Source organism: Suricata suricatta, chromosome 3 (genome assembly GCF_006229205.1).
Source record: "Suricata suricatta isolate VVHF042 chromosome 3, meerkat_22Aug2017_6uvM2_HiC, whole genome shotgun sequence".
Classification (NCBI taxonomy): domain Eukaryota; kingdom Metazoa; phylum Chordata; class Mammalia; order Carnivora; family Herpestidae; genus Suricata; species Suricata suricatta.
The window spans coordinates 59,767,126-59,794,404 of NC_043702.1; the positions used below are offsets into that span (position 1 = coordinate 59,767,126).

The 27,279-nt window shown below is 39.9% G+C and overlaps 1 protein-coding gene and 1 pseudogene across 1 annotated transcript in view; one reads left to right on the plus strand and one right to left on the minus strand.

Moving 5' to 3' along the window:
* The window catches only part of MYO3B (myosin IIIB), a 373,850-nt gene that overhangs the window by 300,262 nt on the left and 46,309 nt on the right, over positions 1–27,279 (minus strand). The window lies entirely within an intron of this gene.
* Positions 14,614–15,391, plus strand: LOC115287729 (annotated as a pseudogene).

Here is a 27,279-nt window from a genome sequence, read left to right on the forward strand (position 1 = left end):
AGCTATTCCAGACACACAAACATAATTTGAAAAATCTGATACATAGAAAAGTTAGTTTCTACCACGACATATCAAAAAATTTCCTTCTAAAATACATTTCCCCTAAATGCTAGCAAATAAAGCAAATTGCAGAAATGTGTGTGTGTGTGCGCGTGTGTATTCTGCATGGAAAATACTGAAAATGCACAGTAGACTATAACGTCAGTGATACCCTTTCAAGGGTAGGAAGAAGGCAGGCTTTCATTCTCTATAAGACATATATTTGTTTAATATCTGAATTTTTGTAGTCAGCATGTATTATTTTTGTAATCATGTAAAACAGTACAGGTAAAACAAAATTCCTAATCCCTAGCAGAGCTATCCTTAAATTACCAGCCTAAAAGAAATGGTTTCATAAGTTTAATGAATAAATGAAGCCATTTATAAAGGTCACATTTGCCTCTGACCTGCTTTCATTTGTAAAAAGCAGGGCCCAGTGAGTTCTCTGTGCAATCACACTGAGCCACAGTACGGTTACTCTCATATTTACATTACGCAAAAATCAAGAAACGCTTTGAACATCAGCAATTGATGTATACTGATTCAATAACCCTGGGTGTGTGAGCCACAGACGCCGACTGCCCAAGAGATCACCACGGAACATCTGTGGTCAATGAAAAATACCATTAAATTTTAGCATCTTGGGAAATCGTATTTAAAGCATAACATGCTCCCGCAATAATGTCATTAACAATAACAATCATTAGACTAGAGTCTCTGTACTTTCAAAGCCACCAAACCTGCTGGTAAGCCTGGGTTTCTGGGTATAGCTGAAGCCCTGGATTTCAGATGCTCACCTGACCAACAACAGACAGAGCAGGGGCTTTCCACTCAGCCCTCTGCAGGTGCTGTGCGGGCCTTGTGCTGCTTGATGACACCCAGCTCCAGCAGTGACCTTGCCAGCAGGACATTTTCCTCTAGAGCAAAATAGAGCTGGTGCTCGCTGTGTCTTAGCTGCCCTTGTTTGCCTGAGCAGCAGGTTCTATATAGTAACAATTTACCTTTGGAGCCCATTTACCATATAATGTATAAAATGGCCCACATCTGGGGGCAGGGAATGGGGGACTCATAGAACAATATTCATCTTTTAGAATAAAATATACAGAAACTGGAGATAGGAACTTTGATCCAAAGAAATAAATGAATTATAAAGCAAAAACACAGCCCTTGGTATCAGAGTCCTGATTCTTTTTCTGCTGGTGAAATTTACATATGCAATTGCTGCTACAAAAGAGAATGGAGATCAAAAGCACTATGTTTACAAGAAAACTGATGAGCTATATTAGGCAGGCATTATACCATCCACCTGTAAGGAACTGAATACTAACTACTCCTATTGCCTTTTGATGGTCATCGCTTTTGACTCTAATAATGAATTAACGATTTATTTTTGTGCTTCCTATAATTGACCAAGTCCATGACTAACACAACAACCTAATTACTGCTACAAACTGTACAGCTAAGATGGCAGGGCAGTTAAGCTATAACATTTGAACACTATATAAAGTGTTTCCTCATTTTACCAAAGTCTATTCTGGAAGCCATAAGCATAAAGGTTCCACTCTAGAAAGCTCTTTAAGATATCATGAGACCAGAATCAACATAGGTTGGGTTTTATGAATAAGTAGTCTATAAATAACAGAAGACTCATTCATATTGCTCCAAGGTTCCCTAAGTGACCCATTTATTTGTCATTTCAATGGACCATACTAGGAATAGTTTGGTTGGGACTTGATACCACACCAGTTTCTGCATCACCCAGTCCTAACTTGAGCAAAGTCTCGTTCTGTGGCTGTGGGTGCAGATGGGAAATCTATACTGCAGCTCTTATATAACCTCGTTTGTCTAGAGTGACAATTACTATCCCACGAATAAAATTCATAAGTGATCTATGAATGACCTCTTCCAGAGATGACACTGGCTAGCATAAAAAAGATTGGAACTGCAACTCCAAGGTCTTCACTCATTGCAAAGAGGAGAGCAGCCTGGATTTAGCAAAGATTACACACTTCTGCTGTTAAAAAACATAAATGATGGAGATTACTTAAAGGTTCATAACAACTATAACTATATGCCGATACTCAGAGGTGATTATTTTTGTTTTGTTTTTCTTTGTGAACAAAATATAAACACTATTATTTAAAGGTGAAAATTTCGGGGCACCTGGGTGGCTCATTCGGTTAAGCCTCCGACTTTGGCTCAGGTCAGATCTCATGTTCGTGGGTTCCAGCCCCACATCAGGCTCTATGCTGACAGCTAGCTCAGAGCCTGGAGCCTGCTTCCGGTTCTGTGTCTCCTTCTCTCTCTGCCCCTCCCCGTCTCATGCTCTGTCTCTCTCTGTATCAAAAATAAATAAAACATTAAAAAAAATTTTTTAAGGTGAAAATTTCTTTCTTTACCCACATAAAATGCCAGATAACTGGTTTTTTTAAAAAAAGCCTTTATTGATTAATAGGTTACAATGAAATAAATAGAGTGATGGTTTGTTGGGGGAATAAAAACTCAAGCAGAATCTCAGTCTCTCTCCACCCCATCTCTAGCTTTCAGCTTCTGGCTTCTTACCAACCAATATAGATGATGAGGCCTTGGGGGTATGTTGGACCCTATGAGAGTTCACCACCCCTAGGAGGAGTAGGAGCCTAGGCGTTGGGCCTCTCCTTGACCCCATGAGCAACAACCTCTTTAGGGACCTTGTTTTCCTTCTTTTTGGTTGGAGAAGCAGCACTATTCTTGTCCTTGGGAACCATGGATTTTGAACTCTAACTCCCAGCTTTTGTTTTCCTGTGGGCTTCACCATCTTGACTTTTCTTTCTGCCATTTGTTTTGTTTTCTACACAGATTTTACTGGGTTTTATGCAAAGTGTGAAACAATCTCTTAATAAACATGCCTCTGAAGTCAAAACAAAAAGCAAGAAAACCATTCTTGCCCTGACAATGAGCCTATTTAAAAAGCTTATTTTTAAAGTAAGCTAGTAGCAAACTAGTATGTGAATAAGAAGTTCAAGAGGCCTTACCTTCATGTCTTTCTAACTAAAACAAAATGGATGCAACTGCCCAGTAAATAGGACATAGTACACATGAAATACACCAAAGTAACTAATGACTCAATTAGACCAAGTTCCAAAGCAAAAGTGTAGGAGGGAGATGACAACATTTGGACATTTTGGATGAGATAAGATTGACAGTAATCTGAGATAACTGCAACCTTCAGTATCGTGCTTGGCGGACTGGATCCTATGATATCGAAAACTCCTGAAACAAACATACAAAACCCGTTTACTTTTTAAACCAGATTTTCCCAAATGCATCTGATCATGGCAACTATCATAAGTCATAAAGGTTGTTGTTGTTTTCACTTAGCCTACCCATTTAAACATTCTGTGAACCAATGTTTAAGTCTGGGAGATGCTAGCTGAAGATAGAATCATCGATATTATTTAAAGCTCTCAGATAGCTAACAGGCAAAATGGAAAAGGAGGGCCCAGCAGAAACTGGAGTTTTAGGAATGTGGACTTATTTCTCTTTGAACATAATCTTTTGTTTCAGTCGCTACTCAAAACTAGAAAGTGGAGAAATAGTACCTTCTATTTTGGCAACATTTTGAAGCCAAAAAGGCCAAAATCATGTCCCACAGTCAACATTCCTGTCATCTGGAGCCGAAGGTCCCAAGAAAATAGAAAAAAGAGAATTCAATAAAACTATACACAAAAAAGTATTGCGACTCATTATTATGAATTTAATATATTATGAAGAAAATCTTACTTTCCTTTGCTTTTTTTTTCTTTTTGATTGGTTCACTTTTTAGGTCAAGTTATTTAGTTATAATTGTGACATTTGGCAAAACTCACCCTCTTTAGGTACACAGTACTGTGCATTTTGATGAACATTTAGAGTCATCTGATCACTACCAGAATAAAAAAATAAAACGTTTCCATCACTCCAAACAGTTGGTGCTCCTCTGCAGTTAATCCCCAGCCCTACCCGTTTTAATTCTACAAAATAATTTCTGGGGTGCTCTGCAGAAGCCTTAGTGGCTACTGTTCATTTATTCACTCAATATTTTCTGAGTGCCGACTAATACCATATACTGTGCTTTATGGAACTGAGAGAAAAATCCTTGTGCCTTTCCTCAGAAAGCTCCCGGAGATAAGCTAGTCAAAGCTCTCCTGGTTGCACGAAAAAAAAAATCTGTTTCAAACAGCTTAAGCAAAAGTTTTATTTAAGGCTACAGCACTCCAATGAACCTGAAAACAAAAAATTACATTCAGACAGGCCCCAAGGGAACCAGGCTAGGAAGAGAAAAGGCAAGAAATTTGGATTAGATCCCTAAACCATACTGTCTCACCAACTCCTAAAGTTAGCTCTCTTCTCTCTCCCCTACTCCCTCTGCTTCTCCCTCTGCCTCCCAGCTTGCTCTACTTATCCATTCTGATAGAGATCCAGTATGGCCATCCCAGCCCCAACTCTTTCCAACCTTCCAGCTCATGTTCTACTACAGACTGAATGTTTGTGTCCCCCTGAAATTCTTATGTTCAAATCTAATCTCCAGTGTGCTAGTATTTAGATGTGGGGCCTGTGGGAGGTAAATAGGTCATGAGAGCAAAACAATCACGAATGAGATTAGTGCCTTTAATAAGAAGACCCCACAGAGGTCCCTCACTCCTTCCACCATGTGAGGACACAGAAGTAAAATGGCTGCCTATGAATGTAGAAGCAGGCCCTTCTCAGACACCAATCTGCCAACACCTTGATCTTGGACTTCCCAGCCTTCAAAACCGTGAGAAACAAACTTCTGCTATTTAGAAGTCACCTAGTCCATGGTACTCTATCATACCACCAACTGGAACAACCCTTTATGTCAGTTAAAATTTCAAAGAACAGAAACCTGATTGGCTCAGCAACTTCATCTATGGCTTCCCCATTTAAAGTGGGGGGTTCCAGGGGCACCCGGGTAGCTCAGTTAAGTGTCCAACTTTTGGTTTCAACTCAGGTCATGATCTCAAGGTTTGTGAGTTCAAGCCATGCATCAGGCCCTGTGCTGACAGTTCCAGGGCCTACCTGGGATTCTCTCTCTCTCCCTCTCTCTCTCTCCTTCTCTCTCTCTGCCCCTCCCATGTATGCTCTTTCTCTCTCACTCTCAAAATAAATAAACTTTAAGAAAACCAATAAAAATGAAGTGGGGGTATCTAAAGACATTTGCAAATGATACATTCATTAAATCCAGTAAAGGGTTAATATCTAAAAAATATAAAGAACTTACACAACTCAACACCATAAAAACAAACACTCCAATTTAAAAAAATGGGCAGAGGATTAGAATAGACATTTTTCCAAAGAAAACATGCTAACAGCAAACAGACACATGAAAAGATGCTTGACATCACACACTATCTGGGAAATGCAAATCAAAACCACAATGAGGCACCACCTCACACCTGTCAAAATGGTTAAAATCAAAAAGACAAGAAATAATAAGTGTTGGAAAGTACATGGAGAAAAAGGAACTCCCAAGTATTGCTGGTGGCAATGTATATTGGTATGAGCATTGTGGAAAATACTATAGAGGTTCCTCAAAAAAATTAAAAATCAGAATACTACATGATCCACTATTCAGTATTTACCCAAAGGAAATGAAAATCCTAATTCAAAAAGATATATGCACTCCTATATTTACCGCATCATTATTTAAAATAGCAAGATACAGAAGCAACAAGTGTCCATCAATAGATGAATGAATAAAGAACAGATGATATACATACATAATGGAATATTATACAGCCACTAAAATAAGATCTTGCCATTTGTTTTTTTTTAATTTAATAGTTTATTGTCAAATTGGTTTCCATATAATACCCAGTGCTCTTCCCCACAAGTGCCCTCCTCCATCACCACCACCTCCCTTCCCCCTCTGCCTCCCTCTTCAACCCTCAGTTCGTTTTCAGTATTCAATAGTCTCTCAGGTTTTCTGTCCCTCTCTCTCCCCAACTCTCTTTCCCTCTTCCCCTCCCCCTGGTTCTCCATTAGGTTTCTCCTGTTAGACCTATGAGTGCAAACATATGGTATCTGTCCTTCTCTGCCTGACCTTCAAGGTCCATCCACTTTGCTACAAATGGCCATATTTCATTCTTTCTCATTGCCATGTAGTATTCCATATATATACACACACACCACATCTTCTTGATCCATTCATCAGGTGATGAACATTTAGGCTCTTTCTATGATTTGGCTATTGTTGAAAGTGCCGCTATGAACATTGGGGTACATGTACCCCTATGCATCAGCACTTCTGTATCCCTTGGGTAGATACCCAGCAGTGCTATTGCTGGGTCATAGGGGAGTTCTATTGATAGTTTTTTGAGGAACCTCCACATTGTTTTCCAGAGCAGCTGCACCAGTTTACATTCCCACCAACAGTGTAGGAGGGTACCCATTTCTCCACATCCTCGCCAGCATTTATAGTCTCTTGATTTGTTCATTTTAGCCACTTTGACCGGCATGAGGTAGCATCTCAGTGTGGTTTTGATTTGTATTTCCCTGATGATGAGTGATATTGAGCATCGTTTCATATGCCTGTAGGCCATCTGGATGCCCTCTTTGGAGAAGTGTCTGTTTATATCTTCTGCCCATTTCTCCACAGGATTATTCATTTTTTGGGTGTGGAGTTTGGCGAGTTCCTTGTAGATTTTGGATCTTTATCTGATGTCATTTGCAACTATCTTTTTCCCATTCCGTTGGCTGCCTATTAGTTTTCTTGATGGTTTCCTTTGTATTGCAGAAGCTTTTTATCTTGATGAGGTCCCAATAGTTCATTTTTATTTTCATTTCCCTTGCCTTTGGGGATGTGTCAAGTAGGAAATTGCTGCGGTTGAGGTCAAGGAAACTGTTTCCTACTTTCTCCTTGAGGGTTTTGATGGTTTCCTGTCTTACATTGAGGTCCTTCACCCATTTTGAGTTAATTTTTGTGTATGGTGTAAGAGAGTGGTCTAGTTTCATTCTTCTGCATGTTGCTGTCCAGTTCTCCCAGCACCACCTGCTAAGGAGGCAGTCTTTTTTCCATCGGATACTCTTTCCTGCTTTGTCAAAAATTAATTGGCCGTACATTTGTGGGCCCAGTTCTGGGTTCTCTATTCTATTCCATTGGTCTATGTGTCTGTTTTTATGCCAATACCATACTGTCTTGATGATGACAGCTTTGTAGTAGAGGTTAAAGTCTGGGATTGTGGTGCCTCCCGTTTTGTTTTCTTCTTCAATATTACTTTGGCTATTCTGGGTCTTTTGTGGTTCCATACACATTTTAGGATAGCTTGTTCTGGCTTTGAGAAGAACGCTGGTGCAATTTTGATGGGGATTGGATTGAATGTGTAGATTGCTTTGGGTAGTGATGACATTTTCATAGTGTTTATTCTTCTGATCCATGAGCATGAAAAGGTTTTCCATTTCTTGGTGTCTTCTTCAATTTCTTTCATAATTTTTCTATAATTTTCATCATAGAGGTCTTTTACATCCTTGGTTAGGTTTATTCCTAGGTATTTTATGGTTTTTCATGCAATTGTGAATGGGATCAGTTTCTTGGTTTCTCTTTCTGCTGCTTCATTATTCATGTATAGGAATGCAACTGATTTCTGAACATTGATTTTGTACCCTGCAACTTTACTGAATTCATTGATCAGTTCTAGAAGGCTTCTGGTGGAGTCTGTTGAGTTTTCCATGTGGAGTATCATGTCATCTGCGAAAAGTGAAAGTTTGACTTCTTCTTTGCCAATTCCGATGCCTTTTATTTCCTTTTGTTGTCTGATTGCTGATGCCAGAACTTCCAGCACTATGTTAAACAGCAGTGGTGAGAGTATACATCCTCGTTGTGTTACTGATTTCAGGGGGAAAGCTCTCAGTTTTTCCCCACTGAGGATGATATTAGCTGAGGGCTTTTCATAAATTGCTTTTATTAATGTTTAGGTAAGTTCCTTCTATTATGACTTTCTCAAGGGTTTTTATTAAGAAAGGGTGCTGTATTTTGTCAAATGCTTTTTCTGCATCTATCGACAGGATCATATGGTTTTTATATTTTCTTTTGTTAATGTGGTGTATCACATTAATGGATTTGTGAATATTGAACCAGCCCTGTAACCCAGGAATGAATCCCACTTGATCATGATGGATAATGTTTTTATATGCTATTGAATTCAATTTGCTAGTATCTTGTTGAGTATTTTTGCATCTGTATTCATTAAGGATATTGGTCTGTAGTTCTCTTTTTTTGCTGGGTCTCTGTCTGGTTTGGGAATCAAGGTGATGCTGGCTTCGTAGGATGAGTTTGGAAGTTTTCCTTCTATTTCTGTTTTTTGGAATAGTTTGAGAAGAATGGGCATTAGCTCTGTTTTACATTTGTAACAACATGGATGGACCTAGAGAGTATTATATTAAGTAAAGAAAGTCAAACTGAGAAAGATAAATATCATATTATTTCACTTACATATGGAATCTAAAAAACAAAACAAACTAATACGTTAACAAACCAAAAGCAGAATTAGACCTATAAAAACAAAGAACAAATGAGGAGTTGCAGAGGGAAGGAGGTGGAAGGATGGGCAAAATGGGTAAATGGGAGTGGGAGATACAGGCTTCCAGTTATGGAATGAATAAGTCATGGCAATAAAAGGTACAGCAGAGGGAATATAGTCAATGATACTGTAATAGCATTGTATGGTGACAGATGGCAGCTACATTTGTGGTGAGCATAGTATAACATACAAAGCTGGTGAATCACTCTGTTATACATCTGAATGTAATGTAACACTGTGTCTTAAATAAAATAAAGTAGAGTCTCTAGGACTCTAATTTCTACCTTTGGCCTAAGATATTAAGGTCATTTCAAGCTTGGAATTAGCTCATTCCAGGAAAAAGGCAATTGTCACAAAAAGTATTCATTAGACCAGCACTATGATAAATGCACACAAGAGTTAATCCTGCTTAGTGGGTTTGAAGATTTCACAGAGTAGGTGATATATCAGCTAAATTTTAAAGGACATCAACCCATGCAGTTAGTGGCAGGGTCCAAGGGGAATGTAGAAGATGGAGTATGTGAAAGCCTTCTAGGCTGAGGATACAGTATATGAAAAACACGAAGAACAATGAAAGGGCATATCTTCTTTAGGGAATTTAATCTGATATAAGTGGAGAGCAAAGTACATTTGTTTTGTTTTTGTTCTTCCCTTTTTGAAATTTAAATTTTAGTTAAAATACAGTGCAATACTGGTTTTAGGAGTAGAATTCAGTGATTCACCACTTGCATATAACACCCAGTTATATAAGTGCCCTTCTTAGAACCTATCATTCATCTACCCCATCTCCCACCCATCTCCCTCCATCAACCCATAGTTTGTTCTCTATCCTTAAGAGTCTCTTGTGGTTTGCTTCCCTCTCTTCTCTTTCTTTCCTCCCCTTTCCATATGTTCATCTGTTTTGTTTCTTAAATTCCACATATGAGTGAAATCATATGGTATTTGTCTTTCTCTGACTGACTTATTTTAGTTAGCTTTATACATTCTAGCTCATTATTGCAAATAGAAAGATTTCATTCTTTTTGATGGCTGAGTAATGTTCTATTATATATCTCATATCTTCTTCATGTAGTTGATGAACATCTGGGCTCTCTCCATAGTTTGGCTATTGTTGACAAGACTGCTATAAACATTGGGATGCATGTAACCCTTCAAATCTATATTTTTGCATCCTTTGGGTAAATACATAATAGTGCAATTTTGGATCATACGGCAGTTCTATTTTTAGTTTCTTGAGGAACCTCCATACTGTTTTCCAGAGTGGCTTCACCAGTTTGCATTCCCACCAACAGTGTAAGAAGGTTCCCCTTTCTTCACACTGCCAATATCTGTTGTTTCCTGTGTTGTTAATTTTAGGCATTCTGACAGGTGTGAGGTGGTATCTCATTGTGGTTTTGATTTATATTTCCCTGATGATGAATGATGTTGAGCATCTTTTCATGTGTCTATTACCCATCTGGATGTCTTCTTGGAGAAGTGTCTATTCATGACTTCTGCCCATTTCTTCACTGGTTTTTTTTTGGGGGGGTGTTGAGTTTGATAAGTTCTTTATAGATTTTGCATATTGGTCCTTTATCAGATAATGTCATTTGCAAATATCTTCTCCCATTCCGTATGTAGGTTGCCTTGTAGTTTTGCTGATTATTTTCTTCTCTGTGAAGAAGCTTTTTAACTTGATGAAGTCCCAATAGTTCATGCTTGCTTCTGTTTCCTTTGCCTTCTGCAACATGTCTAGTAAGAAGTTGCTCATGCTGAGGTCAAAGAGGTTTCTGCCTGTGATATCCTCTAGGATTTTGATGGTTTCCTGTCTCATATTTAGGTCTTACATCCATTTTGAGTTTATTTTTGTGTGTGGTGTAAGAAAGTAAGTGGTCCAGTTTCATTCTTTTGCATGTTATTGTCCAGTTTTCCCAACCCCATTTGTTAAAGAGACTGTGTTTTTCATTGGATATTCTTTCCTGCTTTATTGACGATTAGTTCACCATAGAGTTGTGGGCCCATTTCTGGATTTCGATTCTGCTCCATTGATCTGTGTGTCTGTTTTGTGCCAATACCATACTGTCTTGATGCCTACAGCTTTCTAATATAGCTTGAAATCTGGAATCATGAAGCCTCCAGTTTTGTTTTTCTTTTTCAGGATAGCTTTGGCTATTGAGGATCTTTTGTGGTTCCATACAAATTTTAGGATTGTTTGTTCTAGCTCTGTGAAAAATGCTGGTGGTACTTTTATAGGGATTACATTAAATGTGTAGATTGCTTTGGGTAGTATACACATTTTAAAAATGTTTGTTCTTCCAACCCATGAGTATGGAATGCTTTTCCATTTTGGTTCTATTCAATTTCTTTCACAAGTTTCAATAGTTTTCAGAATATAGATCTTTTACCTCTTTAGTTAGGTTTATTCCTAAGTATCATATTGTTTTTGGTGCAATTGCAAATGGGATCAGTTCCTTGATTTCTTCTGTTGCTGCTTCCTTATTGATGTAAAGAAGTGCAACAGATTTCTGCATGTTGATTTTTATATCTGAGCCAAGTACATGTGGATAGTGACAAGACAAAATAAGTAGGAATCAGAATATGAAGGGCCTTATAGGCTGTAGCAAGAGGTCTGAACTTCATCCTATAGGCAATTCAAAGATCTGAGGCAAGAGGAAGTCTAGATTTGTTGCGATAATAAACAGTAAGAACTCAGAGTCCCAGAATTATCAGATCCCCACCTTTGCCTCTAGTTCCCAAAAAAGAAATGCAGAAATATTGCTCTAGGCTAAATTGCTCTGTTAATTATAAGCTGAAGGTTTAATCCCAGATCCCAGGATGGTCATTCAGTGAGATGGACCAGACTTCAGAGAGCTCAGAGGACCCCTTTTGACTGGACTCCAGGCAGCACTCAGGCCTACACCCTAAGCAGGCTGAGATACCTCTCTGGATCCTTCCTGGAGACCCACTTTTGAATCCTGACACTCTTGATCTTGAGTCTCAGGTGGTAAAATAAAGTTGATCCCAAGGGAAATACATACACACCACCACCCCCATCTAAAAAAATGGGGGTAGGGGAAGAAGGAGTAGTTTACACAACATTCCTTCCCATAATGGTTACCATCTCCCCCATACGGCTCTATCACTTTTGTAGTATTATTGCATCCACTGCCTGAGTCCACTCCTTGTGGGTGAGTGGAGTAATAGGAGGAACTTGGGATCTCTCAAGAGTGTTGAGGGTTCCATTGGTGAAGACTGAATCAATATTTCATTAAGAAGGCTGACAGTGATCTAAAGAATGAATTGGATAGCTTGACTCTGGAGACAGGGAGACCAGCGGGGTGTTGTTCCGATGGCTTTGGTGGAATGTTGATGAGCAACTGCATCAAAACAGTGTTTTAGGGCCTGGAAAGGACTTCTCAAGCCTTAGGGAGCATCAGAATCCTCATCAGGGCTTGTTAAAACACATAAATGTGGGCCCCAACCCCAGAATTTCTGATTCAGTAGGTCTGGGGTAGAAACTGAGATACTGCCTTTCTAACATGCTCCCAAGTGATCCTGATGTTACTGGTTCAGAGACCAAGCTTTGAGAACTACTAGAATAGCAAATTCCATGTGCTAAGTCAAAAATGAAGTGTTCTCCTTTGTCCCCATTTAGAAAAGTGATATATATCTCTTATGCTAGGGGCATTAGCAGAAAATGTAGAACATTAACAGTCTCTCACCAGTCAGCAAGATTCTTAGACACAAAAAACTATTGTCACATTGTTCTTTGCTGCACCTGGGTGCAGACAGGCCACCCAAATCTACCAGTTGCCACATCAAATTCTGTAACTATATTCAAAGCAATTTGAAAATAAAAGCCATTTTAAGGAGCGTTTCCAAGTCTCACTGAAGGTCTCAGAATCAGTGCCGAGCATAAAGCCATTAAACTTGGCTTATCTGTGGCCAAAATTCTCATTGTGACTTAGCAATTTTCACAATTTCTTGTAAGACCAGATAAGTAGCACTAATATATCACTTTTCACAAGATAACACAGCTTAAACAATTTCTGGGTTCACTGCATGTTAACACGGTTAATTCCAGTGACTTTCTGCGTTACTCTATTCACTGAGCCAGACTCAACACAAGCAGAGACAGCAGATGGAGGAGGCTGAAAGTATCAAACACCAAAGTATCAGCTTTACCAGGCCACCTCCCTTCAGAATTTAGACCCTTCTGTTGGAGATTTGAAAATATATTCTAGACAGATGACATGTTAACAGAATCATTTCATGGTTCAGCATCCTCTCAGCATGATTTATCTATATCTGTAGGCACTGGAGGCCCCTATTCAAGAGATTGATGAGCTACCTATGTAATTCTATTTTGCTGAAAGGAAATGTGTGCATTATTGAGAAACAAAATGATAATATTTATTTTAAGATTATGCCATTTTCCAATTAGAAACTTTAGATCTAAAACATGTTCCCCACTTTTGTATTTCCTGTGCCCCATCCATTTCTTTACTCCATTAACAAATATTAAAATTATACCTTGAGGAGAAAAGGAAGTGGATCTCCTCATTTCTAAGCTCTTGGAAAGGACTTGAGCTTATAAAACTAGATGTAAATTCCAAACCTGCTACTTAAGAGCAGTCTTTATGGGCTTCAGTTTCCATATCTGGAAAATAAATATAACACTTCCTTCCAGAGTCTGAGAATTTACTGAGATAATAATACACATGAATACAGCTTATAAATGGTGAAGTATTACACAACTCCATAATTGTAGAACTAGTAGTGGTAGCAGTAGCGTTAGTTGGAATAAAATACATTGTTTTCTCTCATTTGCTATACAAACTCAACTAAAGAAAGGTTGATGAAATACACAATGGAAGTTACCAAATGTCTAAGTTCATGCAATAGCTAGGCATGAGTTACAGCTCCCTTGGGGAGTACCCATCTACCCTTGGGCCACAGCTCTGACTCCTCAGGCCCACCAAGTTATATCCTAAACTGCCATCCCAAAAACCTTGCAACAACTGGAGGCAACACAAAATGGTGGCTCTAGGAGTGACTATCAGGCTATGGAGGACTTCCATGCAGGGCAGGGCCATGAGGACAAGAACCTATATTGTGCAAGTTGTGGATACTATAGGCTTAAACGGCACTGGGTTTATGACCAAGGAGTAGAAAAGTCAAATCAAAAATCAAAAATTCAAACCCAAAAGAGGACTTGTTAGCTGGGGAGGCACAGAGAGGGAGAAAGAGAATCGAAGCAGACTCTACATTGTGAGCATGGAGCCTGACCTGGGGCTCAAACTCATGAACCATGAGATCATGACCTGAACCAAAACCAAGAGCTAGATGCTTAACTGACTGAGCCACCCAGGCTCCCCTGGACATTAATTTTTTTTATGTTACATATATTGTGAATCTTTTCTTAACTCTGAGTACTATTCATTTGGTACTCTTTTATAAACTCACATTATTTACCTGTTTCATATGTCTTTCCACCTAATGACTGTAAGTCTGAAGAGCAGTGAGTGTGCCCTGCATTTTAAAATTAATCTCCTTATCTTCTCCAGCCATCATGTTTGTAGTAGAGTGACAAATAGTTCAATATTCAAAAAACTGAATGAATTACTATATAGGAAAACAAAGACTTATGCACATAACCACATACTACTCAATATTTAATACTTTGACCAGTTTCCATTAGGATTCCTTCTTTCAAACACTCTGTCCATTGTCCACTATTCTACACTATCACCATCAGAAGATGTTAAGAACCACATAAGACTGTTTAAAAACTTTATATACTTTCCTTTAATTTCTGACCCCATGGATGAGAATCCATCATAAACTAAGAGGTGTGAACTCACTAGTGTTTCCTAGTTGTTATGATGATTCCCAAAAACCTGGGCTTTCCTTCCCTCACTTGTATCAGTCTTCCTACTCCCCTCATGACAGAAAAAAGGATGGTAAGTACACATCTATACACAGAGCACTGACTTTTTTTAAACAAAAAAACCTGGCTCTTTTTCCAGCTAGAACCATGGAGGATGTCGAAGAGAAGAAAAAGAAGGTTCCAGCTGTGCCAGAAACCCTTAAGAAAAAGCAAAGGAATTTCGCATAGTTGAAGATCAAGCATCTGAGAAAGAAGTTCGCCCAAAGGATGCTTCGAAAGGCAAGGAGGAAGTTTAATTATGAGAAGGCTAAGCATTACCACAAGGAATACAGGCAGATGTACAGAACTGAGATTCAAATGGCTCAGATGGCAAGAAAAGCTGGCAACTTCTACATGCCCACGGAGCCCAAACTGGCGTTTGTCATCAGGATCAGAGGTATCAATGGTGTGAGCCCAAAGGTGTGAAGGGTGTTGCAGCTCCTTCGCCTTCACCAGATCTTCAACGGCACCTTTGTTAAGCTCAACAAGGCTTCAGTTAACATGCTAAGGATTATGGAACCATATATAGCATGGGGGTACCCAAACCTGAAGTCAGTGAATGAATTGATCTATAAGCGTGGTATGGCAAAATCAACAAGAAGCGAATTGCCCTGACAGATAACTCATTGATTGCTCGATCTCTTGGTAAATACAGCATCATCTGCATGGAGGATCTGATTCATGAGATCTACACTGTTAGAAAACATTTCAAAGAAACAAACAACTTTTTATGGCCCTTCAAGTTATCTTCTCCATGAGGGGGAATGAAGAAGACCACCCATTTTGTAGAAAGTGGAGATGCTGGCAACAGGGAAGACCAGATCAATAGGCTTATTAGAAGAATGAACTAAGGTATCTACCATGATTATTTTTGTAATCTGGTCAGTTAATAAATTACTACTTTCAAATTAAAAAAAAAAAAACCTGTTAAGAAATACATGAGCCATAGAATTACTCAAGAGTATTCTAATTCTAAAAGCAGTCATAACTTCCAGTAGATACACCACAATAATATAGTCAGTGAATAAACCAAATTTTCAGGTACCTAGAAATCTACTTGCTTAACTCAGAGAGTATACCAGAAAATGGATTAAATGAATTAAAGATAGTTTAAAAATGAAAATTGAATGCTTTATTGACTTCTGATGTAATTTGTTTTATAGCCAAGGTTGGCATTCAATCTATTACTCTATAAAATCCAAAAATTAATCTTAGGCCAACCCACCAGAAAGATATACACAAGCTGCTTTGTTTTATTGATTTCGACTGAATTTTTCTTTATCGTCATGATGTCATTCTACACTGAAAAACTGTTGCTGGAGTTATCATAAAGATGGAAGTGATAACACTCTCTTCTTTGTTACCCATCCTGAGCACACTGCTTGCTTTTAATCTTCTGAACCCTACAAATTGTGCAACTGACTATATCTTGCTTTTTGCCTTGGCAGCTAGGAAACTCAGAAGCATGTGCATAGTCCATGAATGAATAAGAAATTAAGGTGTCCATTTTGTTTATCAATGTCCCCTTGTCTTAATCTTTTTCCTGTCTTTGTTTTCTATTTTTGGAAAATTCCTTTCCTCACATATTTTATCTGGTTGCATTAGTCTGTGTTTTTGTCAATGGTTTTAAATGCCTTGGGGAATGAGGCAAGTGATGGGAGAGATGGACACCTAACTAGAGAGAAAAGAGAAATCAAGGTGTAAGAGTGGAAGCTAAAAGTAAACCTTCAATAAAACAACAAATATTGTTCAAGCTACAAAGTCCAGCATTCCCTGGGCCATAATCCAGCCATGGAGCTAAAGTCCTTAATCCCCTGCCTATCTCCATCCACCTTGAATCTCCTAGTCTTGACATCTCTCTGACTTGTTAGCTCCTTTACTTTGTTTCCAGGGCCCTGCCTCACCTGACCTTGACTGCCCTCTGCTTATGACTACTCACATCTTGGCATGGAGACCTGAGTCCCTATCTAATTTGCTGATTTTGGCCCAAGCCATGCTATAATTATTCCTAAGTTCACATATGATATAGGTTTTATCATATTTACCTTCCAACTTATATAGAAAAGTGCTTTCTTTTATAATCTTGAACGGCACAAATCTTTTCAGAGTGCTGGAGTCTCCAATGGTATGATTTATAGGCGAAGAATTCATAGTTCTCTGAAATTAGGGCCCAAGACTTAAAAAACTTGAGGAGCTACATATTCTTTGTGTCTGTCTCCAACCAGAGGAAGACTTCAGGAGATGAGGACAGGAGAACCCTCCATCAGGAGGCAAAAAAGTTAAATAAAGAGACTGAGTCCTGATATGAGAGCAAATGCCAATGGCTTTCTGGTTTATAATCACAACATTCTGAATATGAATCTGTAAAATCTTAAGAAGCCTTTTAAAATCCCTGCCCTCATCAATGATCTCCTCTCACATGTTTTCATTTTCCACCTCTCCACTTGCCCTTCTGCCCAACCTGATTTTCCCGCATGACAGGCCCTTTCACTTTATGTCCCCTTTCACTGCCAAGCTGTCCTCACTGCCCTCAAATCCACTTACAGCTTAACTTTTTGCCCCTGACTTTTGATCCTTATTCTGCTACCACTCTCCTCCAAAATCAGGCAGTCACCATAGGTCTCCTAAATGTCAAATCAACAAACATCTTCTTCCCAATTTTCATTCTATTTATCCTTTTAAGGGCATGTGACAGTAGTAATAAAAGTAGCTACTTTTTATTGAGCACCAACTGCATGCCAGGGCACCTTGCCACATCATTGCTTTCCCTCACAGCTTGGAGAGATAATGTTGGTATTATCTCAGATAAGAGAATTCACATGCTAAATGACACAACCAGCAAGTGGTAGATTGGGGATTCAAATCCGGGAATGTTGGGAGGGTGGTTTAAAGGTGGCTGCAAAGTCTCTGCCACCACTCTAAGAGTCACTTCTCAATCTTTGTCTTACTAGACTCAGAAGCATTTGATACAGTTGATCATTCTCTCTCTCTCAACTCCTTCTTTGGTTTCTGGAACACTACCCTCTTTTAGTTGTTCTCTTGCCTCACTGGCACTGCTTCTTAAATAGCTTTCCTGGTTTCTCTCTATCTGTCCCATCTCCAAATGTGGGGCTAGCCTTCAGGACCTCTTTTTCTTTATCTACATCCACTGCCAGGATGAAGGCTACTAGACCCATGATATTAAGTATCATGCATATTCTGATGACTCCTACACTTATGCCTCTAGTCTAGATGTCTCCATGTAACTCCAGATTCCTGTGTCTCACTGCTTACTTATTATCTCTACTTGGGTGACAAATTTTCCTCTCAAACTTACTGTCTGACATGAAACTCTTGATTCCTGTCCCATCCCCCACCACATCATCTCCTTCCATAATAATCCCCATCTGGGAAAATAGCAACTCCTACTTTCCAGTTTCTTAAGACAACAATCTTGAGATTTTCACTATGTCCTCTTTTTCTCTCATGTCCTAGATCTAATCCATCAGCAATCCTATCAACTCTACCTTCAAATTATAGCCATAATCCAACTACTTCTTACCAACTTCACCTTGATCCAAGCTGCTATTCTCTCTTACATGGACTATTACAGGTAAGAACCTTGTCTCTCTGCCTCTACTCCTACCACCTCATTCTGTTCTCTAGCATTCCATTCTCCACATAGTATCCAGAAGATCCCATCCCTTTAAACGGAAGTCATTTCATGTCACTTCACTACTCCAAACTCATATTGGCTTTCTATCTCGTTCATAGAAAAATCCAAAATCATTATGGAGGCTCTAAGACCTTACATGGTCTGTCCCCAGTTCTCTCTCTCCAGAATCGTCTCCTACCTCTCTCCCTTTCTCTCACTGTGTTCCAGCTGCCTTGGCCTCCTTACCATTTCTAAAACATGCCCTCCTCCTTCCCACTTCAGGGCCTTTGCTCTTACTCTTTCTCTAGGCATGGCTTGCTCCCTCACTCCTTTAAGACTCTTTCCTTTACCTTATCAGGCAGACCTTCCCTCAGCACCTGGCATGATGGTAAATCCCACACCAGCCGTCACTCTCTATTCCCCTTATCCCACTTTACTTTCTTTAGTCAGGCACCTATCACCACCCAGCATAGTATATACTTTATTATCTCTCTCCTCCCTTTAAAATACAAACACCATGAGGACAGGGAATTTGTTGTCCACTGCTCTGTCTGATCCTGTACCTGATCGCAGAATATTTACCAAATGAATGAATAAGTTAATTCCAAGGATCAGCTCACAGCCCACTTTTAAGTAGGTCACTATTCACACACATGCTCATAAAGACCTGAAATAGTTTTAATTAGGAAGCTCTTACCTTTTGCCAAACTCATTTGGCAAACCTTTTTACCCTGGGGCCATTCTTTCTTTACTTGTAATTTTGTGCCTGGTGCATTACTTTTTTCCAGCCATTTTCCAGTTGGAGACTGTATCCTCACCAAGTCAATGAACTCTTTCTTTGTTGATATACATATGTGTGTGTGTGTGTATACACAACTATGTAACTATATATAAAATATAAACACATATATACACAAATATATGTATAATATATATTTGTATATATATATTTATAGTTACATAGTTATATTGTTATATATATAATTATATAATACACTTATATATAGTTATGTATATATAGTTGTGTATAGTTATTTAAGTTATATATAGTTATATATACATAGTTGTATATAGTTATTTACAGTTATATATAGTTATAATTATAGTTATTTATAGTTATATATAGTTATAATTATAGTTATAGTTATAATTGGTTTTTTCTTCCTTTTTAATAGACACAGAAGTGCAGGGGTGCCTGGGTGGCTCAGTTGGTTAAGCGTCCAACTTTGGCTCAGGTCATGATCTCACAGTTCGTGGGTTCAAGCCCCACATCAGGTTCTGTGCTGACAGCTCAGAGCCTGGAGCCTATTTCAGATTCTGTGTCTCCCTCTCTCTCTGCCCCTCCCTTGTTTGCATTCTGTCTCTCTCTGTCTCAAAAATAAATAAACACTAAAAAATAGACACAGAAGTGCTGACATATGAACTTTGGAAAGAAAGTGAAGGGGGGTGGAGGCAGAAGAAGGACCATGATCTATGGGGAGGTGCATCATCATCAAGGTAAAGATGCAACACACTTTCCTTTGTCCCTTTAAAATTACTGGAAGAGGGGCACCTGAGTGGCTCAGTCAGTTGAGCATCCTACTCTTGATTTTGTTTCAGGCCATGATCTCAGGGTTGTAGAATTAAACCCTATGTTGGGTTCCATGTTGAATGTGAAACCTGCTTAAGATTCTCTCTCTGTCTCTCCCCCCGCCCCCTTCCCCTCTCCCCTGCTTGCGCTCTCTCTCTCTCAAAAAAAAAAAAAAAAAAAAAAAAAAGGCATTGGAACACTGGTGAGCTGTGCCAGGCCATGGTGGACCACTAAGACAGGACTGACACCAAATCTAGCAATGAGGAGACAGGCCAATTTCCCCACAGTTAGCCCTCTGGCCCTGAAGCTGAACCTAGGGGTCAGAATGTGTGCGACTCGGCCATGAATCTCTCTTAATCAGCCATATCACCTGAGGAAGTCCACTCCCAGCCTCTGGGCTTCTTCCTCTGCTCATGGCTGTGCTGGATTATATCAGGATTTCAAATGTTTTTGGGTCCTGGACCTTTTCAGAGCTATAAGCCATTGTGTTAGTTTGCTAGGTCTGCCATAACAAAGTACCAGAAACCGAATGACTTGGAACAACAGAAATGTCTTGTGTCACAGTTCTGGAGGCTAGAAGTCCAAAGTCAAGTTGTCAGTAGGGCATGTACCCTCTGAAACCTGTAGGGGAAGGAGTCTTCCTTGTGTCTTTCAGCTTCTGGTGGTCCCAGATGTTCCTTCGCTTTGCAGCATAACTGCAGTCTTCACATGGTGTTCTCTCTACATCCCACACTGTACATGTCTCTCTGAGTCCAAATCAACCCCTTTTTATAAAGACACCAATCATACTGGATTAGAGCCTACCTAACAATCTCATTTCAACTTAATTATCCTTGTCGAAGTCACATTCTGAGATACTGAGGGTTAAGACTTCAACATATCTTTTTTGAGGAATATAATTCAACCCATAACACAACCATGGAAGAGGGTTGGAAGGGAGGGGCGCCTCAAAATGGTCTGTCTTGCATTCAATCTTGGAGAGTTTACAGACTCTTTGAAGCTTGCCCTCTGCCACTTACTAGTTTTTATTAACTATATGTCTTAAAGCAAACCAAACCTTACCTCTTTTGAAGTAATGCTCAATTCTAAAGTAATAAAACCCTACCTATTAGAGTTGCAGTGGAGTCAAAAAAGTCATGTATAAGACAGTAAATGTAAATTGTGAAAGGACCAATAATTGCAAAAGACCTATTTAAGGTAGCTGAAATGGGGTCCAAAGTTACAAAACTGGGTCTCCCAATTTTTTTGACTATACATTTTACCCTTAAGGAATTTTTGAGTGCACCCTCTAATAACAATTTCCTTTCTTATCAATTGTGTACAAGTGTTACTAACTTTAAAAATGAATAAGACGAAATAAGTAATGTTCTTTAACAGTACCTGAAACATTCTGCAGTAAGACTGTAGAGGTTTGATGGCATCATACGAATAACTTTCTGCAAGATACACACTAAGGCAGAGGTGCCTGATAACAGCAGTAAACATAAATCCAGAGTTCAGGCAGTCTTCACAGTAACTCTGAGTTTAAAGACGATTTCCTGGCAAACAGGAGGAACTTGTCACTGTCTGCAGCCTGATGTGGCTGATGAAGAGCTTGTCCTGGGAGAACAGCTGTCAGTGTCTCGGCCGTTTTTCCTGTTGCTCACTTGTGCTTTCATCAGAATAAGATTCGATCTGAGGTTTCTTTGAGAAAACTTTTAAAGCCACTTGTCCACTTTGTAAAGATCTATTTGGCCGAAACTTGATGGCATTTGCCATATAACCACATAACAAGGCACCTTTCACTTTGGTGCTTTCCCGGAATCTAAACTTGAACCCACAGGTGGGGCTTCCTCAGCCCCTTGGCTACGGGGCTCCCTCATGATTCATCTTCAGATCAACCAGATAAAACCAACCAATGCTTAGACTGAGTGAAGTCACTAGTGTTTAACTGTATACATAGTAACAGGAAAGCATAATTTGTTTCTTGTTTTTTAAATACAAAGCAAATAGGTATAAAAGTCCTTGTACTTTCTGTCTGGTTTTGCATCCTCCCCTACTGGAGACCGCTGGAACAGTCAGTACCTCTCCTCTATTCCTTTTCTCCCTCAAGTGTATGCTGACGTGGATGAGTATATAAGTAATGGATGAGGCCAGGAAGGTTAGGCCCGGGGAAGGGGAAGTGTGGAAGAAAGTGGAGGAAGTGGAATGCATTTATTTCCTCTCTGGCTCCTTGGACTGATTAAAAGAATAAGGACAAAAATAAAAGGAGCTGCTTTTTTGGAGGGATTTGATGCTACTCCATAAAGAGAGGAGGGTCAGAAGCCAACAAAAATTGGGAGGCTCTGGAACAAATAGAGTTGTTTAGGGACCCAACTGACAGAGTGTGACTCAGAGTGGAGAAAAGGGATGACTTCCCTTCTTTGGAGTAGAACCCCAGTGCTTTGGCATCCTGAAACAGGAGACTTTGGGAATAATCAGAACCAGCTGCCCCCCACACAGTGCGGTGTTCTGATGGTGACTAAGTGGGCAGCAGGTAAGAGCAAAGAAGAGCCAGACAGGAAAGAAATAAGAAGGCAGAGGCCATGTAATGATGTCACCTCAAACTGGCTGTAGGAACAAATGGAGCACAGAATTCTTAGGATTTCTAAGAATTTCTGGGCAATACTTTGGGGGTTCTTCAGGCAGAATAATGGACCCCAAAAATGTTCACATCCTAATCCCCAGATTCTATAAATACGTTAGGTTACATGAAAAAGGGCAATTAAGGCTGCAGATGGAATTACAGTTGCTAATATGCTGACCTCAAAATAGGAAGTACCTGGGTGGGGTGAGTGTAATCCCCAGTATCCTTACATGGGGAAAAGGGGACAGAAGAGTCAGTGTCAGAGTGATGAAATGGGAGAAAGACTTGACCAGCCACTGCTGACTTTGAAGACAAAGGAAGGAGGCATAAGTCAAGGAGTGTGAGGAGCCTCCAAAAGCTGGAATAGACAAGAAAGTGGATATCCCCCAGAGCCTCCAGAATGGAACTCAGCCCTGATGACTCCTTGATTTTAGCCCAGTGAGACCCAGTTCAGACCTCTGACCTTCAAAACTCTAAGATAATAAATCTGTGTTGTTTAAGCCACTAAATTTGTAATAACTTGTTATAGCTGCAGTATGATGTTAACATGGAGGATGCGTGGCTCAGACCTTGCTGTTTTGGAGTTGAGCCTGAAGACACTAGAAACCCATTAATATAAAGCAGTATTATTATGTAGAGGCTGAATGGCTTCCAGAAATTTCCAAATCAGCCAGGATCCTTGTGACTTGGTAGCCTAGAGATGACTGATTTCAAACACCTCCTCACCTCCTCAGGTACTATGCTTCCCATGCCCTCACTCTCCTGGAAGGAAAAAGGGAAGAAAGGGATACTTTTATGAAAGCTAGGTGTGGACTTCAGGGCAAGGGCAGCCAGAAGAGGCCATCCCCCCCAAGCCTGATGAGTAATATAGCATGCACGCAGAGCTGCAGCCCAAGAAACATGTGACATAAGAGGGGGAAGAGGAGATCAGGAGTCCAGAGAGCACAGCCAGGATTTACAACAAGAATACAAGGCCAAAGTAAGTGGGAGCTGAAGGTTCAGATACAGAAGAAGCAATAAGGCAGGAAGGTCCAGCAGGAGACCCCATCCCCACCACAATACACCTCACTCTTTCCCACACTGGCTACATGCTTTGTGTAGAGCTGAATAAAAACCCTGGGTGAGGCCTGGTGGAGATCAGTGCCCATATCTCAAACCAGTATGAAGCATAATCCTGAGATGCCCACTAGCTCTCTGTGCAGGTATGAAGGTCCTTTGAGACACAAGAAGCAGACGGTACTGCTTCTTGGGTCACACTCCACAGTGGTTGGGCGTGCCTAAGTGGACACCTGGATTTTCTGGGAAATCTCCCTCAAACCACAGCACCTGTCTCATGTGGCCACCACAGCTACTTCTCAATCCCCAAGTGCCACTTCTACCATGCAGTCCCCTTTGTTCTGAGATGGAAAGACTGACAGTGGTCATTCCACATTCCATTTTAGAAGTCCTGAATCTAGGGAGAATGTAGAGAAAGAATGCAGAGTTCTCCGTCCACACTGACCACTGTGGAGGAAAAGGCGTCTTCCCTGCCCAGGCGGGTCTGGATGAGGAAAGGCGCTCTTGGCTCAGTGGTACGGAACAAGGGAGAAGAGGAACCTCTCATGTGCCTACATCCTATCTAGAAGCAGACTAAGTCCTGCTAGGCACATTATGTAAGCATGTCTTGATTTCTACAGAAATACCACCTAGCGGTTGATAGGGTGGCAGACTGCCCAACCCCCAGGACTCTGCCAGGCAGAGCACCTCCCTTCCACCTCCAACTCCCCCATCCGTAAGCATGCCTCTGGCAGTGCTCCAGGAGCAATAGATTCAAAACTAAAGTCACCGTATTTGTTTCCTAGGGCTGTCATAACAAAGAACCACAAATAAGATGGCTTAGAATAATAGAAATTCATTCTCTCACACTTCTAGAGGTCAAAAGTCCAAAATCAAAGTGTTAGCAGGAACATACTTGCTCTGAAGCCTCTAGGAAAGGATCTTTCCTTGCCACTTCCAGTTTCTGGTGGCCCAGGCATTCCTCAGTGCTGTTGTCTTCCTGCATGTCTCTGTTGTCACATTGTCACATGTCTCTCTGTCACATCGTCACATGTCTCTCTGTCACATCGTCACATGTCTCTCTGTATATGTCCATGTCCAAATTTCCCTCTTATAAAGATGCCAGTTATATTAGATGACGGGCCCACTCTGCTCGAATATGACCTCATTTTAACTTAACTGATTACATTTGCAGTGAGCCCATTTTCCAAATAAGGCCACTTTCTTAAGGATTGGGGGAGGGGGGTTAAGACTTGAAGGTACTTTTTGTAGGAGATGCACTAGAATTCAATCCAAAGCAGTCATGGTTGACTATTCTGCTAGAATTCTCTTTTCTACCTTTACATTCTTTATAATGTGAATGGAGTTTAAATGTTGAATGTTAAATGTTAAATGTTGAAAGGAGCTTAAAAATAAGATGTAAAAAAAATCTGATCTTAGAAGAGGGGAGGTTAAGATGGTAGAGAAGTGGAGAGACCCTGGGCCTTCCCAAACCTCAAACATAGCTATATTGAGGTCAGATCATTTGGAATACCCAGGAAATTGATCTGCAGAATGGCAGAAGGATCTCCACAGTTGGAGGGAGATAGTATGGCAGGTACGAGGCTTACTTCAACAAACAGACCAAGGCACATCTAGTTAAAGGTCCAAACACTCCACCACTGCAAGCAACGAGGAGCTCTGCAGAGGCCTGACCAGTGGGAAAGATCAGACAAAACTCAGTAGCAGAGTGTACACGTCATACACCAAAACCTTTCCTGAAGTTCTAGGTCTTGGATAATGTATGACCCCTTCTTATTACAGCAGTACTCTCAGGTGCAGGAAACATAATAAGCTTTTAAAACATGTAAAAAACCATAAACTTAGCCAAAATGACAAAAGGGAGGAATTCTCCCCAAAAGAAGAAATCACAACCAGAGAATTGCTCAAAACAGATATAAATAATATATGTGAACAAGAATTCAGTAACAGTCATAGCTTTAGCTATAAGACTAATATCTGGGCTTGAAAAAAGCATAGGAGACACCAGAGAGACTCCTGCTACAGATATCAAAGACTTAAGAACCAGTCAGAATGAATTAAAAAATGGTATGACTGAGATGCAAAATGAGCTAGATATAGTGACTGTGAGAATGGAAGAAGCAGGGGAGAAAATCGATGATACAGAAGATAAAATTATGGATAATAATGAAGCTGAAAAAAAGAGGAAGAGGAAATTATTAGATCATGAAGGGAGACTTACAGAACTTAGTGATCCCATAAAATGAAACAATATTCAGGGGCACCTGGGTGACTCAGTTGGTTGTGTCCAACTTCAGCTCAGGTCATGATCTCACAGTTCAAGTCCCACAGTGGGCTCTTGGCTGACAGCTAAGAGCCTGGAGCCTGCTTTAGATTCTGTGTCTCCTTCTCTCTCTGCCCCTCCCCCACTCACACTGTCTCTCTCTCTCTCTCTCTCTCTCTCTCTCTCTCTCAAAAATAAACATTAAATTTTTTTAAATTAAAAAAAAATGAAACAATGTCCATATTATAGGAGTCCTAGAAGAAGAGTGGGAAAGGGGGCAAAAGGTTTATTTGAACAAATTCTTGCTGAGAGCTTCCCTAATGTGGGAAAGGAAACAGGCATTCAAGTCAAGAGGCCCAGAGAACTCCCCTCAAAATCAACAAAAACAGGTAAACACCACAATAAGTTTCATAGTGAAACTTGCAAAATACAAAAATAAAGAGATAATTCTGAAAGCAGCTAGGAATAAAAGGTCCTTACCCTACAAAAGTAGACACATAAGGTTAGCAGCAGACCTACCCACTGAAACTTAGCAGGCCAGAAGAGAGTGGCAGGAAATATTTGATGTGCTGAATGGGAAACATATGTAGCTAAGAATTCTTTATCCAGCAAGTCTGTCATTCAGAATAGAAGGAAAGATAAAGAGTTTCCCACACAAAAACTAAAGGAGTTTGTGACCACTGAACCAGCCCTACAAGACATTTTAAGGACGCTTCTCTGAGTGGAGGGAAAAAAAGAAAAAGAAGACCAAAGCATCAAAGACTACAAAGGACCAGAGAACATCACCAGAAACACCAATTCTACAGGTAACACAATGGCACTCAATTTGTATCTTTCAATAGTCACTCTGACTGTAAATGGACTAAATGCTCCAATCAAAAGACATACAGTATCAAAACAGATTAAAAAAGCATGACTCATCTATATGCTTCCTACAAGAGATTCATTTTAGACCTAAGGATACCTGCAGATTGAAGTGAGGGGATAGAGAACCCGCAATCATGCTAATGGATGTCAAAAGAGAGCTGGAGCAGCCATATTTATATCAGACAAGCTACACTTTAAAACAAAGACCACAACAAAAGATGAAGAAGGGTACTATACCATAATGAAGGGGTCTATCCATCAGTAAGATCTAAAAATTATATTTATGCCCCCAACTTGAAAGCACTCAAATATATAAATCAATTAATAACAAGCATAACAAAACTCAATGATAATAGTACCATAATAGTAGGGCACTTTAATACCCCACTTAAAGCAATGGACAGATAGCTAAGCAAAAAATCAACAAGGAAACAATGGCTTTGAAAGACACACTGGACCACATGGACTTAACAGATACATTCAGAACATTTTATCCCAAAGCAGTGGAATACATATTCTTCTCAAGTGCATGTGGAACATTCTCCAGAATAGATCACATACTGTGTCACACATCAACCCCCAACAGATACAAAAAGATCGAGATCATACCATGCATAGTTTCAGGTCATACTGCTAGGAAACTTGAAATCAACCACAAGAAAAGTTTGGAAACCTCTCAAATACATGGAGGTTAAAGGATATCCTACTAAAGAATGAATGGGTTAACCAGGAAAGTAAAGAAAAAACAAAAAATACATGGAAGCAAATGAAAATGGAAA